This window comes from Panthera uncia, chromosome C2, assembly GCF_023721935.1.
Source record: "Panthera uncia isolate 11264 chromosome C2, Puncia_PCG_1.0, whole genome shotgun sequence".
NCBI classification, from domain to species: domain Eukaryota; kingdom Metazoa; phylum Chordata; class Mammalia; order Carnivora; family Felidae; genus Panthera; species Panthera uncia.
The window spans coordinates 119,787,282-119,807,835 of record NC_064810.1 but is presented as its reverse complement, the minus strand read 5'-3'; positions in this window follow the sequence as shown (position 1 = coordinate 119,807,835).

Below are 20,554 nucleotides of genomic sequence, written 5' to 3'. Positions count from 1 at the left end.
AAAGATGCACTTCAGGCAGAAGTACGGATGAAAGGCCTATGAGGCAAAGGAAAAATGCTACATGAAAAAGTAAGTTAGGTGGGCAATAATAACAATGGGATTTTTAAAAATTTGACCAAAATATAGTACATTACGATTTTATGAAAGAAGGGAAGGGGATAAATGGAGTTAAAGTATTCTATGAGCTTCCCATTACCCAGGTGGAAGATGAAGATTTTAATTCATTTTAAATGTTAAGTATGGGGGCGCCTGGGTGACTCAGTCAGTTAAGTGTCTGACTTCAGCTCAGGTTATGATCTCGTGGTTCGTGGGTTCGAGCCTCACATTGGGCTCTGTGCTGACAGCTCAGAGCCTGGAGCCTGCTTCGGATTCTGTGTCTCCCTCTCTCTGCCTCTCCCCTGCTCATGTTCTGTCTCTCTCTGTCTCTCTCTGTCTCTCTCTGTCTCTCTCTCTCAAAAATAAACATTAAAAAAATAAAAATAAATGGTAAGCGTGTGTTGTAAAATGGAGGATAACCAATGAAAGAACGGAAATAGTACCACTTCCATACCAGTCAAAGTGGAACACATGAAATTATTCTTTTCAAAAATCAGTTAAAAAGGAGTGCCGGAGGGGTTCCTGGATGGCTCAGTCGGTTAAGCATCCAACTTCAGCTCGGATCATGATCTCACAGTTCGTGGGCTCAAGCCCAATGATGGGCTCTGTGCTGATAGCTTGGAGCCCAGAGCCCAGAGCCTGCTTCAGGTTCTGTGTCTCCCTCTCTCTGCCCCTCCCCCACTTGTGTGCATTCTCTCTCTCTCTCTCTCTCTCTCAAAAATAAATTAAAAATAAAACAAATAAAAGGAGTGCCAGAAATGAGAGATAAACCACATGAAATTATAGTTTGTTTGTTTTTTAGGTTAACTCTATGCCTAATGTGGGATTCGAACTCCCAATCCCGGGATCAAGAGTTGCATTCTGAGCCAGCCAGGCTCAGAAATAATAGGCTTTAAATCCAAATAACCCAGTGGTTAATATTAGTGAAAATGGACTAAATACTCCAGTTTAAAGATTGTCAGACTGGGATTTAAAAACAACAAAAAGTTACTTGTGAGAGACATGGTTAAACCATAAGGACATGTTAAGGTTGGAAGTAAAAGAATGAATAAAGATAAGACTTGAAAATACTACCCAAAGGAAACAGATGTAACCAAATTACTACCAGAGAAAACAGATTTTAATGCAAGAAAGCATTACCAGAATTCAGGAAGGTTGTGACATCATCGTGTGGTAATAAAAGTTTGTTTCACCAAATATACAATGATTTAAAATATTCATATGCCTGATAAAATTTCCTCATATAGATCCAAAATTGAAAGAACCACAGGAAGAAGCAGACAAATCCACAATTGTGGGAGTCTTTAACAAACTTCTCTCAAAAATTGATACAAAAAAAAAGTATGCATATACACTTCAAGGGTACGGTTAACAACCTTGGCCCAATGGAAACGCATACAACACTGCACTTAACATCTGCAGAATATGCACGCTATTTATAGAAATTGACCCAAGCAACCTCATCAGATTTCAAAGTGTTGAAATCATACAGAGGATGTTCTCTGACCACAATGCAATCAAACTAGAAATCAACAAATAAATAATTGAAGAACTTCATAAATTTGGAAATTTAGACACATGCTTCCAAATAAACTGTAGGTCTGCTCAACCACACGGACAAAATATTTTGAGCTGAACAATAATAAAAGTTCTAAATGTCAAAACTGATGAATGCAAATCAAACAGTCCTTAGAGAAAAATCTAAATTTTTCTGCCAAGACAAAAAGGCTGAAAATTAATGAAGTACACATTTGTATTAGTTAGGGTTAGCTAGGGCACCATAGTTAGAGACTCAGATGCACAGTGGCTGAAACTGATAGACATTTTACGGCTTGCTCACTTTACGATCTTAGAGGAGCAGGTTGGTTCCTCTCTAACAGTTCTTCAGGGACTCAGCTGATGGAGGCTCTACCATTCTCAACATTTGCCTTCCAAGGTGGCCTAGGGCCATGGTTGTTAGACCTCAGCCTGTATCCAAATCACATGGAAGGCTTGTTGTGTTTTTCTGGTATTGTTTAAAACAAAAAATACATGTTACCTATCTTAGATAAGCTGTAAGCAGGTAGGGAAAATGCCATCATTTTGGGAAAAAAATTCAGAGAATAGGACTACTAAGTGTATTTTTCCCATACCATTACCAAAGTCTTTTCCTCCACCTGCCCCGCCTCAGCTTTATTGAGATACAATTTTGTGTGAGTTTGAAGTATACGACCTGATGACTGGATACGCGTACGCATTGCGAAATGATGACCACAAGAAGTTAACACCTCCATCCCCTCACATAATTACCATTTTTGTGTGTATGTGGTTAGAGCATTTAAGATGTACAGTATTGTTAACTATAGTCACCATGCTGTCCTTTAGATCCCCAGAACCTGGTCATCTTATAACTGGAAGTTTGCATCCTTTGACTAACATTTCTCCTCTGCCTCTGCCTCCCTGCATCCCCCGGTAACTACCACTCTGTTCTCTATTTCTGTAAGTTCAGCTTTTTTATTTTTGATTTTTTTAAGTTTACTTATTTTGAGAAAGAGAGAGAGAGCTGGGGAGAGACAGAGAGAGAGAAAAGGAGAGAGAATGAATCCCAAGCAGGCTCCGCACCCTCAGCACAGAGCCTGACTTGGGGCTTGAACTCACAAACTGTGAGATCATGACCTGAGCAGAATTCAAGAGTCAGATGCTTAACCGACTGAGCCATCCAGGCTCCCCTGAGTTCACATTTTTTAGACGCCACATATAAATGAGATCATGCAGTATTTGTCTTTCTCTGTGTGACTTATTTCACTTAGCATGTTGTCACAAAAGGCAGGATTTCTTTCTTGTCTATGGCTGAACAATATTCCATTGTGTATATAGACACAGAATTTCTTTATCTGTTCATTCGTTGTTTCCAGTCTTGGCTATTGTGAATAATGCTGCAGTGAACTTCAGGGTGCAGATGTCTCACTAAGACAGTGATTTCCTTTCCTTTTATATATACCCCACAGTGGGATTGCTGGCTCAGATGCTGGGTCTATTTGTAATTTTTTGAGGAACCACCATGCTCTTTTGATAGTGGCTGCACCAATTTACTTTCCCACCAACACTGTGCAAAGATTCCCTTGTCTCTATATCCTCACCAACACTTGTTATCTCTTATCTCTTTGATACTAGCCATTCTAACTGGTGTGAGGTGATATCTCATTGTGGTCTTGATTCACATTTCCCTGATGATTAGTGATGCTGAGCATCTTTTCATATGCCTGTTGGCTATTTGTATGTCGTCTTTAGAAAAATGTCTACTGAGTTTATTTGCCCATTTTAATCAGATTATTTGTTTTTTGTTGTTGGGTTGTATGAGTTCCTTATGTATTTTGGATATTACCCTCTTACCAGATAGAAGGTTTGCAAATATTTTCTCCTATTCCACAGGTTACTTTTCCATTTTGCTTTATAGTTTCTTTTGCTGCGCAGAAGGTTTTTTTTTTTTTTTATTTTTTTTTTCAACATTTTTTATTTATTTTTGGGACAGAGAGAGACAGAGCATGAATGGGGGAGGGGCAGAGAGAGAGGGAGACACAGAATCGGAAACAGGCTCCAGGCTCCGAGCCATCAGCCCAGAGCCTGACGCGGGGCTCGAACTCACGGACCGCGAGATCGTGACCTGGCTGAAGTCGGACGCTTAACCGACTGCGCCACCCAGGCGCCCCTGAAGGTTTTTAGTTTGATGTAGCCCCACCTATTAATTTTTGCTCTTGGTGTCACATCCAAAAAATTATTGCCAATATCAATGTGAAGGAGCTTTTTCCCTATCTTTTCTTCTAGGAGTGTTACAGTTTCATGTCTTAATTTTAAGTTTTCAATCCATTTTGACTTAATTTTTGTGAGTAGTGGAAAATAGGAGTCCAATTTCATTCTTTTGCATGTGAATATCCAGTCTTCTCAACACCATTTATTAAAAAGACAATCTTGGGGTGCCTGGGTGGCTCAGTTGGTTAAGCATCCAACTTCAGCTCAGGTCATGATCTCACGGTCTGTGAGTTCGAGCCCTGCATGGGGATTTGTGCTGACAGCTCAGAGCCTGGAGCCTACTTCGGATTCTGTGTCTCCCTTTCTTTCTGCCCCTCCCCTGTTCATGCTCTGTACCTCTCTGTCTCAAAAATAAATAAAACATTTAAAAAAAATTTTTTTAAAGACAATCTTTCCCCCATTAGGTATTCTTGGCCTCCTTGTCGATTATTAGTTGACCATGTATACATGAGTTTATTTCTGGGATCTTGATTCTATTCCACTGGTCTATGTGTCTGTTTTTATGCCAATATCATACTGTTTTAATTACTACAGCTTTGAAATACAGGTGTTTGAAATGAGAAAGTGTGGTTTCTTCAGCTTTGTTCCTCTTTCTCAGGATTGCTTTGGTTATTCTGGGTTTTTTTGTGGTTCTGTGTGAATTCTAAGATTTTTTTTTTATTTCTATAAAAGTAGCATTGGAATTTTGGGAGAGAGTGCATTGAATCTATGGATGGGTACTATGGACATTCTAATAATATTAATTCTTGTGATCCATGAACACAGGATATTTTTCCATTTGTGTCATCTTCATTTTCTTTCGTCATTTTCTTTCATAATTTTCAGCATACAGATCTTTCACCTCCTCGGTTAAGCTTATTCCTAAGTATTCTATCGTTTTTGATGGTACTTATGGGATTGTTTACTTCTTTTTCAGATGTTTAATTTTTACTTTTAGGGTAATTACTGATAGGTAAGGACTATTAATGTCATCTAATTAACTGTTTTCTGGCTGTTTGTTGTGCCCTCTTTTCTTTCTTTCTTTTTCTGCTTTCCTCTGTGGATTGATGATTTCATTCCTGGCTTGCTTTGATTTCCTGCTTTACCTTTTGTGAATCTACTGTATATTTTTGCTTTGTGGTTACCATGAGGCTTACATAAAACATCTTATAGATAGGAGTCTACTTTGCATTGTTAACGATTAACTTTGACTGCATAAAAACTTAACCCTTTTACTCACCCACCTTTTATGTTTTTGAGGTCACAATTTACTTTTTTCATAGTGTGTATTCATTAACAAATTATTGTAGCTATTGTTATTGTTATTTTTCATTTTTTAATTTATTTTATTTTTATTTAATTTATTTTTTAAATTTATATCCAAGTTAGTTAGCATATAGTGCAATAATGATTTCAGGAGTAGATTCCTTAATGCCCCTTACCCATTTACACCATCCCCTCTCCCACAACCCCTCCAGCAACCCTCTGTTGGTTCTCTATATTTAAGAGTCTATTATGTTTTTTATTGTTATTTTTAATATTCTTGTCCTTTAACCTTGATACTAGAATTAAGTGGTTAACACTATCATATTACAGTATTAGAATATGCCAAATATGCCAAATTTGACTCTATACTTAGTCTTGTAGGTATTGCATATTTTCATATGTTTTCATATTACTGATTAGTGCCCTTTCATTTCAGCTTGAAATTCTAGAGAGCTTGTTAAAACACTGATTGCTTGGTATTCTCCCCTGGAATTTTATTCTGTAGCCTCACCTAAGTCTGTAGTCCAAGAATTTGCATTTCTAACATGCTGCTTTTGTTGGTTCAGAGATTATACTCTGAGCCCCACTGAACTTTGGATTATCTATATCTAAGTTAATGGGAAAGAACAGTGAGCATGGATGGGTATATAACTTCTGTCCACATTTCACTGGCTAGAACCCAGTCATGTGATCACACTTATCTGACAGGAAGGCTGGGAAATATAGAGTAGCTGTTGGCCCAGAAAGAAAAGGAAGCATTTGTGTGAAGAACTCTGTGGCCACATCCTTTGCAATGAATTAGAAAAATAAAGTAGAATAAACCCAAATAACCTAAAAAGAATAAAATAATTAAGAGCAGGACTTGATGAACTAAAATCTAAAAATACAATAGAAAATCAACAAAGCCAAAAACTGGTTCTTTAAGAAGACTAATGGTGATACTTATACTATAAATCCTAGAGCAGCTAAAAATAAATAAAACAAAAAGGTATAGTCAATGAGTCAGTAGTGGAGACAAATGGAATACTAAAGTATACTCAGTTGAAAAGAAGCTAGAAGAAGGGTTTTGGAAAAACATAGAACAAATGAGATGAATAGAAAGCAAATAGCAAGATGGTAGAGATGAACATTACTACATCGATAAGTACATTAAATATAAGTGGTCTGAACAATTGATTAAAAGACAGAGATTGTCAGACTGGATAGCAATGTAAAATTCAACTGCGTGCTGCTTTTACTTTAAAAAAAATATTTTTTGTTAATGTTTATTACCATTGAGAGACATTACCATTACCATTTGAGAGACAGAGCATGAGCCGGGGAGGGGCAGAGAGAGAGATGGAGACACAGAGCTCAAAGTAGGCTCCAGGCTCTGCACTGTCAGCACAGAGCCCAATGCAGGACTCAAACCCACAAACCGTGAGATCATGACCTGAGCCAAAGTTGGATGCTCAACCAACTGAGCCACCCAAGCACCCCTGTGCTGTTTGTATTTTTTAAAACCTTTTGATTTTAAAATAATATTATACTTACAAAAAAGTTGCAAAAAGAGAACAAAGGGTTCCCATATACTTTCATCTACCTTTCCCACAAGATAACATATTATATACAATTATCAAAACTTGGAAGTTAACATTGAAACAACATTACTTACAAATTTATAGACCCTACTCAAATTTCAGCAATTGTCTCACTAATGTTATTTCTCTGGTCCAGAATTTAATCTAGGATGCCACACTGCATTTAGTTATCATGTCTCCTTTGTTGCCTCTAGATTTGATGGTTCTTTAGTATTTCTTTGTTATTCATGACCTTGACACTGTTGAAAAGCCCTGGCCGGTTATTTTGTAAACTGTCAGTTTGAGTTTATCTGATGTTTCTTCACATTTAATCAGGTTATGCAGTTTTGGCAAGGATATTAAGAAATGGTGGTAAAAAATGAGAAACATCCACGACACTAAAAGCTGGGTTTTTTTTTTTTTTAATTTTTAAAAAATGTTTATTTATTTATTTTGAGAAAGAGGGAGAAAGAGCAGGAGCAGGGGAGGGGCAGAGAGATTGGGAGGAGAGAATCCCAAGCAGGCTCCAACTTGTCGGCACAGAGCTCCATGCAGGGCTTGATCTCACAAACTGTGAGATCGTGACCTGAGCCGAAATCAAGAGCTGAACGCTCAACTGAGTGAGCCATCCAGGTGCCACTAAAAGCTGTTTAAAAAAAAAAATCAGGGGTGCCTGAGTGGCTCAGTCGGTTAAGCGTCCGACTTCAGCCCAGGTCATGATCTCACGGTCCATGAGTTCAAGCCCCGCGTCAGGCTCTGTGCTGACAGCTCAGAGCCTAGAGCCTGCTTCAGATTCTGGGTCTCCCTCTCTCTCTCTGACCCTCCCCCGTTCATGCTCTGTCTCTCTGTGTCTCAAAAATAATAAATAAACATTAAAAATTTTTTTAAAAAATCAGTAAGATTCAAAAATTCTAGCTAGACTATAAAAAAGAATAAGACACAAGTAAGTGATATTAGAAATACAGCAGAGTTATCCTACAATACCACAGTACTGAAAGGATAAGAACATATAAAAAACATTATGCCCATAAATGCAACAACTTAGATGACATGAATGAATTCCTTGAAATGTGTGATGCGTCTCTCTGTCCGCTACAGTTTACACGCTCAGATCCCTTTCTTCCCCTATGTTCCGAAAGCAGCTCTAGAGTGCCAGGCTGCTCTTCCTGGGGAAGAGGAAGGTTAGTGAGATGAATTACAGCCCCCAGCACTGCAGTTGGTATTGGAGCTGCAACTAATACTCATCGTTCCTCTGTTCCGCTCCCCATTCTAGATTTTCCTCCCTCTCAAGTCAAAGTTACGTTGTTCTCAGTGGCTTATACGGTGACATGAACCAGACTCTCCTCTCTGAAGGGTCTGAGTTCTGTGGTGACTGTGCCCTTTCAGGACAGGTTTGCTGCACTTGTCCAGTTACCATCAAAACTGAGTAAGGGAGGGGCACCTGGGTGGCTCAGTCGGTTAAGCGGCCGACTTCGGCTCAGGTCATGATCTCACGGTCCGTGAGTTCGAGCCCCGAGTCGGGCTCTGTGCTGACAGCTCAGAGCCTGGAGCCCGTTTCAGATTCTGTGTCTCCCTCTCTCTCTGACCCTCCCCTGCTCATGCTCTGTCTCTCTCTGTCTCAAAAATAAATAAATGTTAAAAAAAATTTTTTTTTTCTTTAAAAACTGAGTAAGGGAGAGCCAAGGGGCACCTGAGTAGATCTGGGTCCTCCTCATATTCTTTGCTGCTTTCATCATGCAACAGAAACCCTAAGTTTCTCCTAATGATAATCAGCGTCAATATCCCTTGACAAAATTCCCACCAAAAATGGCAACTCCTCTTTTTCGCCTGGTGGTCCCTGGACACAAAGATCTTGAAGTGCCCGGGTAGCAGATGCAGCTTACAGTTCAAATGGACTCTTGCTGTCTATGCTGACAGACGTGTTCCTCCCTTTGGGGACCAGGACCTCTAAATTTTCAGGGCCCCGAGTCGTGAAAAGATGAGATTCATCAGCTGTGAGTGATGTGACATGAGATCACCCCCTTTGGACCCATGAGGATGGACGGTATTCAAATAAAATATTACCTGTGGACTATAGCTTCAGCTGTGACGTCAACAGGCCATCACAATGCTCGGTCGGTTAGGCTTGAAGCTTTTGGGTGGCTCGGCGCATGGTACAACCAGGAAAGCTGGTGATCACGGACCCACTCCCACACTCCCTCACTGAAAAGTGGGGCCCCTGGTCTGGCGTGATGTGCCAGCTGATCAAACTCTTTGTAGTTCTCGGACGGTGGTGCTTGTGAGGCTTACAGGCAGACTCACCCCTGAAATACGTGTCTAGTCCTGTCAGAACCGATTGCTGGCTCTTCCCAAACACGAGACAGCAACTCGATTCAACTTTCCACTTGGCGGTTGCCTGGTCCTCTCAAGGAATGCTGCCAAGTTGGGCACTCAGCATTGGTCTCTGTTACTGGAAGGCTGGGCACTTGGTGGCAGCAGCAGCTAGAGGAGCCTTGACAAGTAGGGGTCCATTCTCAGGGGCATCAACCCAGAGAACCCGAGACACAAGTGTCAAAGTATTCTTTCCCAAACACAGCCCTGCCCTGGGTATAACAGACCTTCCTTGGTTGGGAATTCAGTCTTCTCGGGAGCAGGACTGCTCTGATGATTAAGCCCTGGGCCTGGGCCTCAGCTCTCTCTGCTGCCCCACTGCAGAGATGAGTCCCGCCAAGGAAACCCTCTGGCTTTCGTAACTGGCTTTCAGTTGCATGTGAATCACTCTTAGCTTTTTATTAATTGTCTTTTCTAGAGCTGCAATAGAATTTAGTGATAGCCACCCAATTCCAGATCCTTGTGGTTACCGGCTCCTCTGTGTTTTTCAAAGGCATAGTGCACTCACTTCCACAGTTTTAACAGTGCAGTGGAAACCTTGTGCCAGGTGTCTGTCTCCATGCAGACCATGTCTTGTTCCCTTACCTTTTCACTTCATCCTACCTGGAGTGTAGTCATCATGCTTGAGGACAACCAACCAGTGACAAGCCAGTTATAAGCATACGGTATGTGACTAAGCAGAAAAACGAAGGAATCTAAGTCCCAGCCAACATTGTGGAACCATATAGCCACTCTGGATAACCAGGCTTTCATCTTACCATTACACGAGAAAAACAAAACCTGCTTAAGCCACTAGGTTTTGCATTTCGGTTACAGGCAGATGTAATTCTTAACTGTATGGTTATGAAAATGTTACGTGAATGAAGTTGCAAATTAAATGAAATGAACAAATTTTTAATAAAAACCACTTACCAAAGTTATCAAAGCTGACTTAATAGGGGCACCTGGGTGGCTCAGTTGGTTGAACGTCCAACTCTTGATTTCGGCTCGGGTCATGATCTTGCGGTTCATGGATTCAAGCCCCATGTCAGGCTCTGGGCCGACAGCTCAGAGCTGGAGACTTCTTCAGATTCTGTGTCTCCCTCTCTCTGCCCCTCCCTCACTTGCGCTCTGTCTCTCTCAAAAATAAATAAACATTTAAAAAAATATTTAAAAACTGACTTATGAAGAGAAATTTAATCTATGGTTAAAAGTTAAAAATTTTTTTCACAGTATGAACAAATCCTAAAAGGTTCTAATCATCAAATCTTATCAATAACTTACAGAATAGATAACTTCAAGTTTACATGTATTTTTCCAGAGAAAAGAAAACAGTTTTACTTAAAAAATTTTTTTTAAATATTTATTTTTGAGAAATAGAGAAAAACAGACAGAGTGCTAACAGGGGAGGAGGAGAGAGAGAGAGGGAGACACAGAATCTGAAGCCTGACATGGGGCTCAAACCCACAAACTGTGAGATTATGACCGGAGCCGAAGTTGGATGCTTAACCGACTGAGCCACCCAAGTGCCCCAACTCTCTGACTAATTTTTGAGTTACTATATCTTGATTGCAAAAACAGCAGCAAGAGTACAGTAAGACAAATTGGAGGCCAATCTCACTCACGGACTTCATAAACTTACTGAGCCTGAATTAATCAATATCATTGTTTTAAAAAAGACAATAGGGGGGCCTGGGTGGCTCCATAGGTTGAGTGTCCGACTTCAGCTCAGCTCATGATCACACGGTTCGTGGGTTCGAGCCCTGCATCAGGCTGACAGCACAGAGCCTGGAGCCTGCTTCAGATTCTGTCTCTCTCTCTCTCTCTCTCTCTCTCTGTTCTTCCCCTGCTCATGCTCTGTCTCTCTCTCTCTCTCTCTGTCTCTCAAAAATAAAATAAATAAATCAATAAACATTAAAAAAATTTTAAAAAGACAGTAAATTGTGACCCAGCTGTATTAATCTCAACAACACCAGGTTAGTTTAACATAAAGTAATTTATTAATTTTACCACATCAGATTAGTGAAGGAAAACCATATGATCATCACAGGTATGAAAAAGCATTCAGTGAAATCCAATATTCATTCATGATAAAACTCTTAATAAGCTAGGAAAAGGAGAAGTTTTTGTTTGTTTGTTTTGTTTTGTTTTAAGTAATCTCTACACTCAACGTGGGCCTCGAACTCACAACCTGGAGATTAAGAGTCACATGTTCTACTGACTGAGCCAGCCAGGCATCCCAGAAGGAGAGTTTTTTAATCTGATAAAACAAAAAAAATACCTCCAATAAACCTATAGTGAATATCACATTTATAAGTATTATGGTAATTCTTCCAAAAATAAGCCAAGAATGCCTGCTATTACCACTTTTATATAAGATTGTACTTAAGATCCTATCCAGACATGATTAGAAAAGAAAGTAAATGAGCTATTATGATTGCTTACATGGAAAACTCAAAAAAATCTATAGGTAAGTTATTAATGTATGTTTACTAACGTTGCTGGATATATAGCAATAATTGTGTTTTATGGTAGCAACAAGAAATATAAATTTTCAATAATACCATTTATGATAGCAACAGTGAGAAATAAAGGTATTGAACCTGGAGCTCAGAAAATATGGATAAAATGACAAAACTCTTTTGGAAAACCGTTAAAAGAAGTCCCAAACAATTGGAGAGATACGACATGGCATGGGTAGGAAAACTTAGTGGTAGAATATCACCAGCTGCCTCCGATAGACCTATAGATTCTGTACAATTTTAATCTCAACAGCATTTTTCTTCGAATTTAATTAGAATAATTGCAAAATGTGGGGCGCCTGGGTGGCTCAGTCGGTTGAGCAGCCGACTTCGGCTCAGGTCACGATCTCACAGTCCGTGAGTTCGAGCGCCGCGTCGGGCTCTGTGCTGACGGCTCAGAGCCTGGAGCCTGTTTCGGATTCTGTGTCTCCCTCTCTCTGACCCTCCCCCGTTCATGCTCTGTCTCTCTCTGTCTCAAAAATAAATAAACGTTAAAAAAAATTTTTTTAAATAATTGCAAAATGTATTTGGTAAAACAAAGGACCAGAACAAGCCTGACCCTTCTAAAGAAGGATACACTGACATTATTGTTAAGTTCGAGTAATTAAGACATATGTTATTGATGCAGGAATATATAATCCGAACAATGGAGGTGGAGCCCACAGACCACACCTACACACAAACTTGATTGTGTCAGAGACAGCACTGCAGAGTGGTGGATGGACCACTCAACACGCTACTTGTTCAAGGTTGTTCATTTGAAAAATTACGAAACTGGATATTCTTATCCAATTAATGGATACCTTATACCATCCGAAAAGAATCCATTTCAGAGGGAGTAGACTTAAATGTGAGAGGCCAAACTTTTAAAGCATTAAGAAGAAAATGCAGGGGCGCCTGGGTGGCTCAGTCGGTTCAGCGTCCGCCTTCCACTCAGGTCATGATCTCCTGGTCCGCCAGTTCGAGCCCCGCGTCAGGCTCTGTGCCGACAGCTCAGAGCCTGGAGCCTGCTTTGGATTCGGTGTCTCCCCCTCTCTCTATGCCTCCCCTGCTCACACTCTGTGTCTCTCTGTCTCTCAGTAATAAATAAACGTTAAAAAAAATTTAAAAAAAATGCAAGAGGGGCGCCTGGGTGGCTCACTTGGTTGAGCGTCTGACAAAAAAAATGAAAATTAAAAAAAGAAGAAAATGCAAGATAAAGTTTTTACAAGCTAGTGGGAGTACAATGTTTTCTTTTTTTTTAATGTTTATTTTTGAAAGAGAGACAGACAGAGCATGAGTTGGGGAGGGGCAGAGAGAGTGGGAGACACAGAATCCAAAGCAGGATCCAGGCTCTGAGCTGTCAGCACAGAGCCCGACGTGGGGCTCAAACTCACGAATGGTGAGATCATGACCTGAACCAAAGTCGGATGCTTAACCGACTGAACCACCCAGGTGCCCTGAGTAAAATGTTTTCTTAAGCAAGACATTAACAGTGCACGTCATACAGGATATGATTAATAAATTAGACTACCTTAAACTTTTTAACTTCTTTTCCTCAAAATACGTCAAAAAGAATGAAAAGATCCTCCAAAAATTCAAAGAATAAACTTGCAACACATATAACTGACAAGGTGTAGTATCAGAATATATAAAGAACTCGTGTGTATTGATTAGTGAAAGACAACCCAATAAAAACCTGGGCAAAAGCTGTAAATAAGCAGTTCACAGGAGAATAAAACCTAACATTCAATGAAATATGTGGAAATATGTTCATTTTAGTAATAATCAGGAAACTGCAAATTAATATTATGAGATGTCATTTTACAACCATCCAAAAGGCAAAAATGAGTACATCACACAATCTCAAATAGATGTAAAGCAAAGGAATTCTTAGGCACTCCAGCTGGGGCTGTAATGTGGTATCATCACTTTGGGGAAAAAGATTGCATTCTATTAGATAGTTGAAGATGTTTATACCATTATAAGCTGGAATGTCCATTCCTAGGTGTATACCCCAGAGAAACCCTGTCTCATATGTTCCAAGAGTGATGCACAAGAACGTTCATAGGAGCCTGGTTGCAACAGCAAAACACTGAAAACATTCTAAGCGTCCAAGGACAGGACAACAGAGAAATACACATCAGTGAAAATGAATGAACCACGTGATCAACATGGCTCAATCTCAGGAACTTAATTTTCTTAAAAAATTTTTTAAAAATGTTTATTTATTTTTGAGAGAGACAGAGAGACAGAGAGAGAGCAGGGGAAGGGCAGAGAGAGAGGGAGACACAGAATCTGAAGCAGGCTCCAGGCTCTGAGCTGTCAGCACAGAACCCGACGCGGGGCTCAAACTCACAGACCAGGAGACCATGACCTGAGCTGAAGTCAGAGGCTTAGCCAACTGAGCCACCCAGGTGCCCCAGGAACTTAATTTTCAATCAGAGAAGCAAATCACAGAAGCATACGTAGAGTGCAATTCTGTTTGTATGAAGTTCACAAACCTGTAAAGTAAGAAAATCTGCTTAGGCAAACATACATGTGTTAAAATGATTTTTTTTTTAAAAGCAGTGTAATGAGACAATTCTGGGTAGTGGTCACCTCTGGCAGGAGAAAGGGGTAGGGTGGGGTGGGAAGAAGGCACACAGGAGGCTTTGAAGGAACCAATGCTTCTTCGAGCAGCTGGCGGGCCAGATGATTTTTAAAATTTTTTCTTATCTCTCACTGCATAACAAATTACCGCAAAGCTTAACAACGTAAAGCGACACACAGCGTTTGTGCGCATCCGAGTCCTTAGTCTCAGGGACTCTCAGAGGCCGCAAGTTGTCAGCTGGGGCTGCAATCAACTTACGGCTCCACAGGGAAGTATCTGCTTCCAGGCTCACTCATGTGATTGTTGGCAAGATTCAGTTTCTCACCGGTTGTTGGACGGAGGGCCTCAGATCCTTGACAGCTCTTGGCCAAAGGCCACCCTTGGTTCCTTGACACGTAGGTCTCTCCCTAGGGCAGCTCACAGCGTGGCAGCTGGCCTCATCAGAGTGAGCCGAAGCAAAAGAGGTAAGCGAGAAGGAAGCCAGCCTTTATAACCTAATGTCAGCAGTGACAGCCCATTATTTTTGCCGTGCTCTCTCCATTGCTGTATTCTCTACCTGTAATGCACGTCACACACCAGCCACGCTGGGAGGGGGATTACACCCGACTGTGAACCTCAGGAGGCAAAAGTCACTGACAGCCATTTGAAAAGCTGCTGACAACATATATTTGAAAGTGTGTTTGTTCTCTATTAAATATTCTGTAATAAAAATCCCTCTTGGGGGCTCCTCAGGAACTTCAGGATCAAAATCGTTTCCTTTCTTTTCTTTTTTTTTTAATGTTTATTTATTTTTGAGAGAGAGAGAGACAGAGTGTGAGCAGGGGAGGAGCAGAGAGGGAGAGGGAGAGAGAGAGACAGAGAGAGAGAGAATCAGATGCAGGCTCCAGGCTCTGAGCTGTCAGCACAGAGCCCGATGCAGGACTGGAACTCATGAACTGTGAGATCATGACCTGAGCCGAAGTCAATGCTTAACCAACTGAGCCACCCAGGTGCCCCTAAAGTCGCTTCCTTTCTATGGTCATTTTGTGCTAAGAAGCCCCCTTCATGACCTGACCTTGTTTCCCTCTGACCGCCACCATTCCTCCCATGAGACTGATTGACTTGGGTTTCTCAAACCCACTATGCTGTCCGGTCTCCAAGTATTCCCCACACTTCTCCCACCTTGGATGTCTTCTCCTCATGGACCTTCTCTTCTCCTCTACCTCCTGCCAAAACCCATCTCTGCTCTGGCTGCTGTCTCCCTGAACTCAGGCCCAGCTTGGGTTCTGCTGATCTCAAGGCACCTCGGGCATTGGCCCCATTGTCTCTGGGTCCTCGAAGGGCAGCGCCCCATCCCCATGGTTTGCCTCCCAGGACTTAGTCAGCCCGGAGCCTTAGTTAGCCCATGAACCCTCCACCAGGAGAAACAGTGAAGGGACACTAAGGAGCAGTCACAGCAAGGAGTAAATAGACCCTGTGAAGAGCCTCATGACAGTTCAGGTAGGGCTTTGAAGCCACAGGAGTTATGAAAAAACTGTTTTCAGAGCTTTTGCATTTCAGATAAGGGATCGTGCATCTGTGTTTACTTGAAAGTTCTAGCACTGTTGTAAGATGATTTTTAAATTAAACTTTTTATTTTGAAAAAATGTCAAGCCCACCAAAACTTGCAAGAATATTGCAATTAGCTTCCATATATTCTTTTTTCTTTTAAGATTTTATTTTTAAAGTAATCTCTACTCTCAATATGGGGCTCGAACTCACAACCCCAAGGCCAAGAGTCGCATGTTCTACAGACTGAGCCAGACAAGCGCCCCCATATACTCTTCATTTATTGTTAACTTGTTAACACCTTTTTAAAAAATTTACATCCAAGTTAGTTAGCATATAGTGCAATAGTGATTTCAGGAGTAGAATCAAGTGATTCATCCCCTACATATAACACCCAGTGCTCATCCCAACAAGTGTCCTCCTTAATGCCCTTTGTCCATTTAACCCATCCCCTCTCCCACAACCCCTCTAGCAACCCTCTTTTTGTTCTCTGTATTTAAGAGTCTCTTATGTTTTGCCCCCTCCCTGTTTTTATATTGTTTTTGCTTCCATTTCCTTATGCTCATCTGTTCTGTGTCTTATAGTCCTCATATGAGTGAAGTCATAGGATATTTGTCTTTCTCTGACTCATTTCGCTTAGCATAATACCCTCTAGTTCCATCCATGTTGCCGAAAATTGCAAGATTTCAGTCTTTTTGATTGATGAGTAATATTCCATTGTATATACATATCACATCTTCTTTGTCCATTCATCTGTCGATGGATATTTGGGCTCTTTCCACAATTTGGCCATTATTGATAGTACTGCTATAAACATTGGTATGTATTTGCCCCTTCAAAACAGCACACCTGCATCCTTTGGAATACCTAGTAGTGCAATTGCTGGGTCATAGAGTAGTCCTATTTTTATTTTTTGAGGAACCTCCATACTGTTTTCCAGAGTGTCTGCACCACTTTGCATTCCCACTAGCAGTGAGAAAGGGTTCCTTTTTCTCATATCCTGGCCAACATCTGTTGTTGCCTGAGTTGTTAATGTTAGCCATTCTGACAGGTGTGAGGTGGTATCTCATTGTGGTTTTGATTTGTATTTCCCTGATGATGAGTGATGTTGAGCATTTTTTCATGTGTCAGTTGGCCATCTGGATGTCTTCTTTGGAAAAGTGTGTATCCATGTCTTTTGCCCATTTCTTCACTGGATTATTTGTGTTTTGGGTGTTGAGTTTGATACGTTCTTTATAGATTTTGGATAGTAACCCTTTGTCTGATATATCATTTGCAAATATCTTCTCCCATTCTGTCAGTTGACTTTTAGTTTTGCTGATTGCTTCCTTCACCATTCAGAAGCTTTTTATCTTGATGAGGTCCCAATATAACTTGTTAACATCTTAGCACATTTGCTTTCTCTCTTTCTCAGTGTGGTGTGTGTGTGTGTGTGTGTGTGTGTGAGGCAGAATAATAGCCCCAAAGATGTCCACATCCTAATTCCTGGAACCTATGAATATATATAAAGGGCAAGGGGGAATTAAGGTTGAAGACACAATTAAAATTGCAAATCAGCTGACTTTACACTAAAGAGAGTATCCTGAGTTACTCAGGTGGGCCAGATGTGATCACAGCAATTCTTATAAATGGGGAGAAGGAAGGCAGAAGAGTCAGGACCAAAAAGATGGCAGGGGGATAAAGACCCGACCATCCATCCATCCAGAGATTTGAAGAATGAAGGGTGCCATGATGAGCCAAGGAATGAGGGCAGCTTCCAGAAGCTGGAAAGGGCAAGAAAACACATTCTCCTCTAGATCCTCTGGAAAATAATACATCCCTTCAGATACCTTGATGTTAACCCAATAAGACCCATTTCATAATTCCAACTTCCAAAACAGTAAGGTAATGAATTTGTGTTATTTAAAGCTACTAAGTTTGTGGTAATTTGTTAAAGCAGCAACAGCAAACTAATACAATGTGCATATCACATACATATATATTCTCATCCCTTTTTTTTAAGTTAAATTTTTTTCAGCTAAGAGTAAGTTTCAGAGATCAAGGATATGCTTATACAGTGGAGTACAATTATAAAATTTGGGAAAAGTAACATTTACACAACACCATTTTCTTTTTACAGAGAGTGAGCAGCAGAGAGGGATGGAGAGAGAGAGAGAGAGAGAGAGAGAGAGAGAGAGAATCTTAAGCAGGTGCCATGCTCAGCACAGAGCCCAATATGAGCTTGATCCCACGACACTGGGATCATGACCTGTGCCCAATCAAGAGTTGGTTGCTTAACCAACTGAGCCACCCAGGTGCCCCTATATGACACTATTTTCTTTTCTTTTTTTGATTTATTTTTAAATTTATATCCAAGTTAGTTAGTATATAGTGCAACAGTGATTTCAGGAGTAGATTTCTTAACGCCCCTTACCCATTTAGCCCATCCCCCCTCCCACAACCCCTCCAACAACCCTCAGTTTGTTCTCCATATTTATGAGTCTCTTATGTTTTGCCCCCCTCCCTGTTTTTATATTATTTTTGCCTCCCTTCCCTTATGTTCATCTGTTTTGTATCTTAAAGTCCTCATATGAGTGAAGTCATATGATAGTTGTCTTTCTCTGACTAATTTCACTTAGCATAATACCCTCCAGCTCCATCCACGTAGTTGCAAATGGCAAGGTTTCATTCTTTTTGATTGCCAAGTAATACTCCATTGTATATATATATGCCACATCTTCTTTATCCATTCATCCATCGATGGACATTTGGGCTCTTTCCGTACTTTGGCTGTTGTTGGTAGTGCTGCTATAAACATTGGGGTGCATGTGTCCCTTCGAAACAGCACACCTGTACCCCTTGGATACATACCTAGCAGAGGACACTATTTTCTAGTGTACAGGTGGTTGTCCAGATATTGCTCTTTGCCCTGATAGTGCTCCAGTTTCAAAGTCACACACTGCATGTAGCTGTCACGTCTCTTTAGACTCCTTTACTCCGGAGCAATTCTCAGCTTTTCACTCTCAAGACACTAATATTTTTCATCAGAGTACAGACCAATTCTTTTGTAGGATGACCCATAATTTGAGTTTGTCTTAGTCCATCCTTATGATTACAATGAGTTTAGGCACTTTGGGAAGGAAGACAAGTAGGCATTTAAAGATCTGATAATTCTATTCCTGAAACAACTAGAAAATGATTACAAATACAATCTAAGTATTGATTTACGTGAAAAATAGTTTAGGAAAAAATCCACTCCAATGTTTCTCTCAATCCAAACATTTTCCTAGTTGAAAAGGCCCTAGGAACAAAATTAGATTAAGGTTTGTGCAGAAATAAGGTGTCTTACCCCTTTGGAAGCCCTAGGGGGCGCTCGGCAGCTGCTCTGGGGCTTGCTGCCTGTCTGTCTCCGGGGTCTGCAGCGGGCTCCTCCTTTCTGAGCCCAGGAGCTGGCGCCCAAAACCCTCAGAACTTGGAAACATCATCCCTCCACAGAGGAGTACCCTGAAAGTTTGTTACATTAATAATTTAGGAAAATCTGGGAGATGCCTAAGGGCCTGATAAATCACAAACATTAAAACATTGGAGAAAAATAAAGAATGGTTTTATAGTCTTCTGTGATGATAGAAGGCAAATTAAATGTAATCTGAATAAATATATCCACCATTAGGTACTTGTCCTCTAAAATACTATTTGGTGCTGTTGTATATGTACAAATGTGGGCTGCATATTAATAATTCCATGGTTTAATGAGATAATTTAGCCAGAATGAGATTATGAAGTTGAAAACAGCAGCTGGGTGCTCCCAGATTCTCTGCCCCATAGGGGAATAGTCTGCAAAATATTGACATTGTATCTTTAAAACAGTTTGACTCTGATTCTAATTGCAGTTGTGATAAATGCCCTAATCTTTAATCTTCCTCTAGCCCCTCTCCTTTTGGGGGATGGGATTTCATGCTGCCTTTAGTGGGCATTAGAGTAAATACTTTGCTGTGCCGTACAGGAAATCAAGGATTTAAAGTAACATTGTGTTTATTGGTGCAATTTCCTCTTTGTTCTCAGAGGGTTTCACTTTAAAGCAGGTGGGACACAGGGGAGCGTACATGACCGCCATAGGCTGTTCCAGCCCCACCCTCTGTCCCTATCCCTGAGAGTGCATTCTCAGTCCTCGGAAGCACAGAATATGTTCATCAGTTTTCGTATTTATTCGTTTATTCGTATTCAGCAAATGTTTACTGAGTTACAGAGAAATCCTGGCAGAGCTCGCTGGAATTTAGCACTTCCTTCAATAGTTCTTCATTGTTCATAGTGAAAGACCAATATAATTGTACTGGGTTCTATTTGTGGGAAGGACAGAGCCAGAAAGAGAGAGAGCTGCTTTCTAGAGCATTTTGTAGGTAGAATTTGCATTTCCAATTACACCCTCAGACTTTCAGATTTGGAGATTGAGACAGATTACAAGGGCAGAGAGTTCAGCTCACCGTGCCACATGATTCTGCCCGATGGGGCAGTGAACACCCTACCTGTGTGAGGCAGTGGAGAAGGGCAAATTTGCTCAATCAGGTAATTATCAACGGGTCTGACAGAATCACCATGGTTGCCTGGTTCACACAGATCTGGGTTCAGATCCTGCACCTGGCACCTGCTCTAGGCAGTTGAGCAAATCATCTTGTCTGATTTTTCCCATCTATAAAATGAGAAGTATGATACCCACTCCAACACAGCTTCTTTGAGCATTATACTTGGGAAGCCCGTGTGAACGTCCTGTTGCACAAAAAGCCAAATTGTGCAATATCCTTTGGGACCGCTTGTCACCCAATAAGAGGAGAGAAGTCAACAGCACCTTCATTCATTCATTCATTTATTTATTTATTTATTTTAAATGTTTATTTATTTTTAAGAGAGAGAGAGAGAGA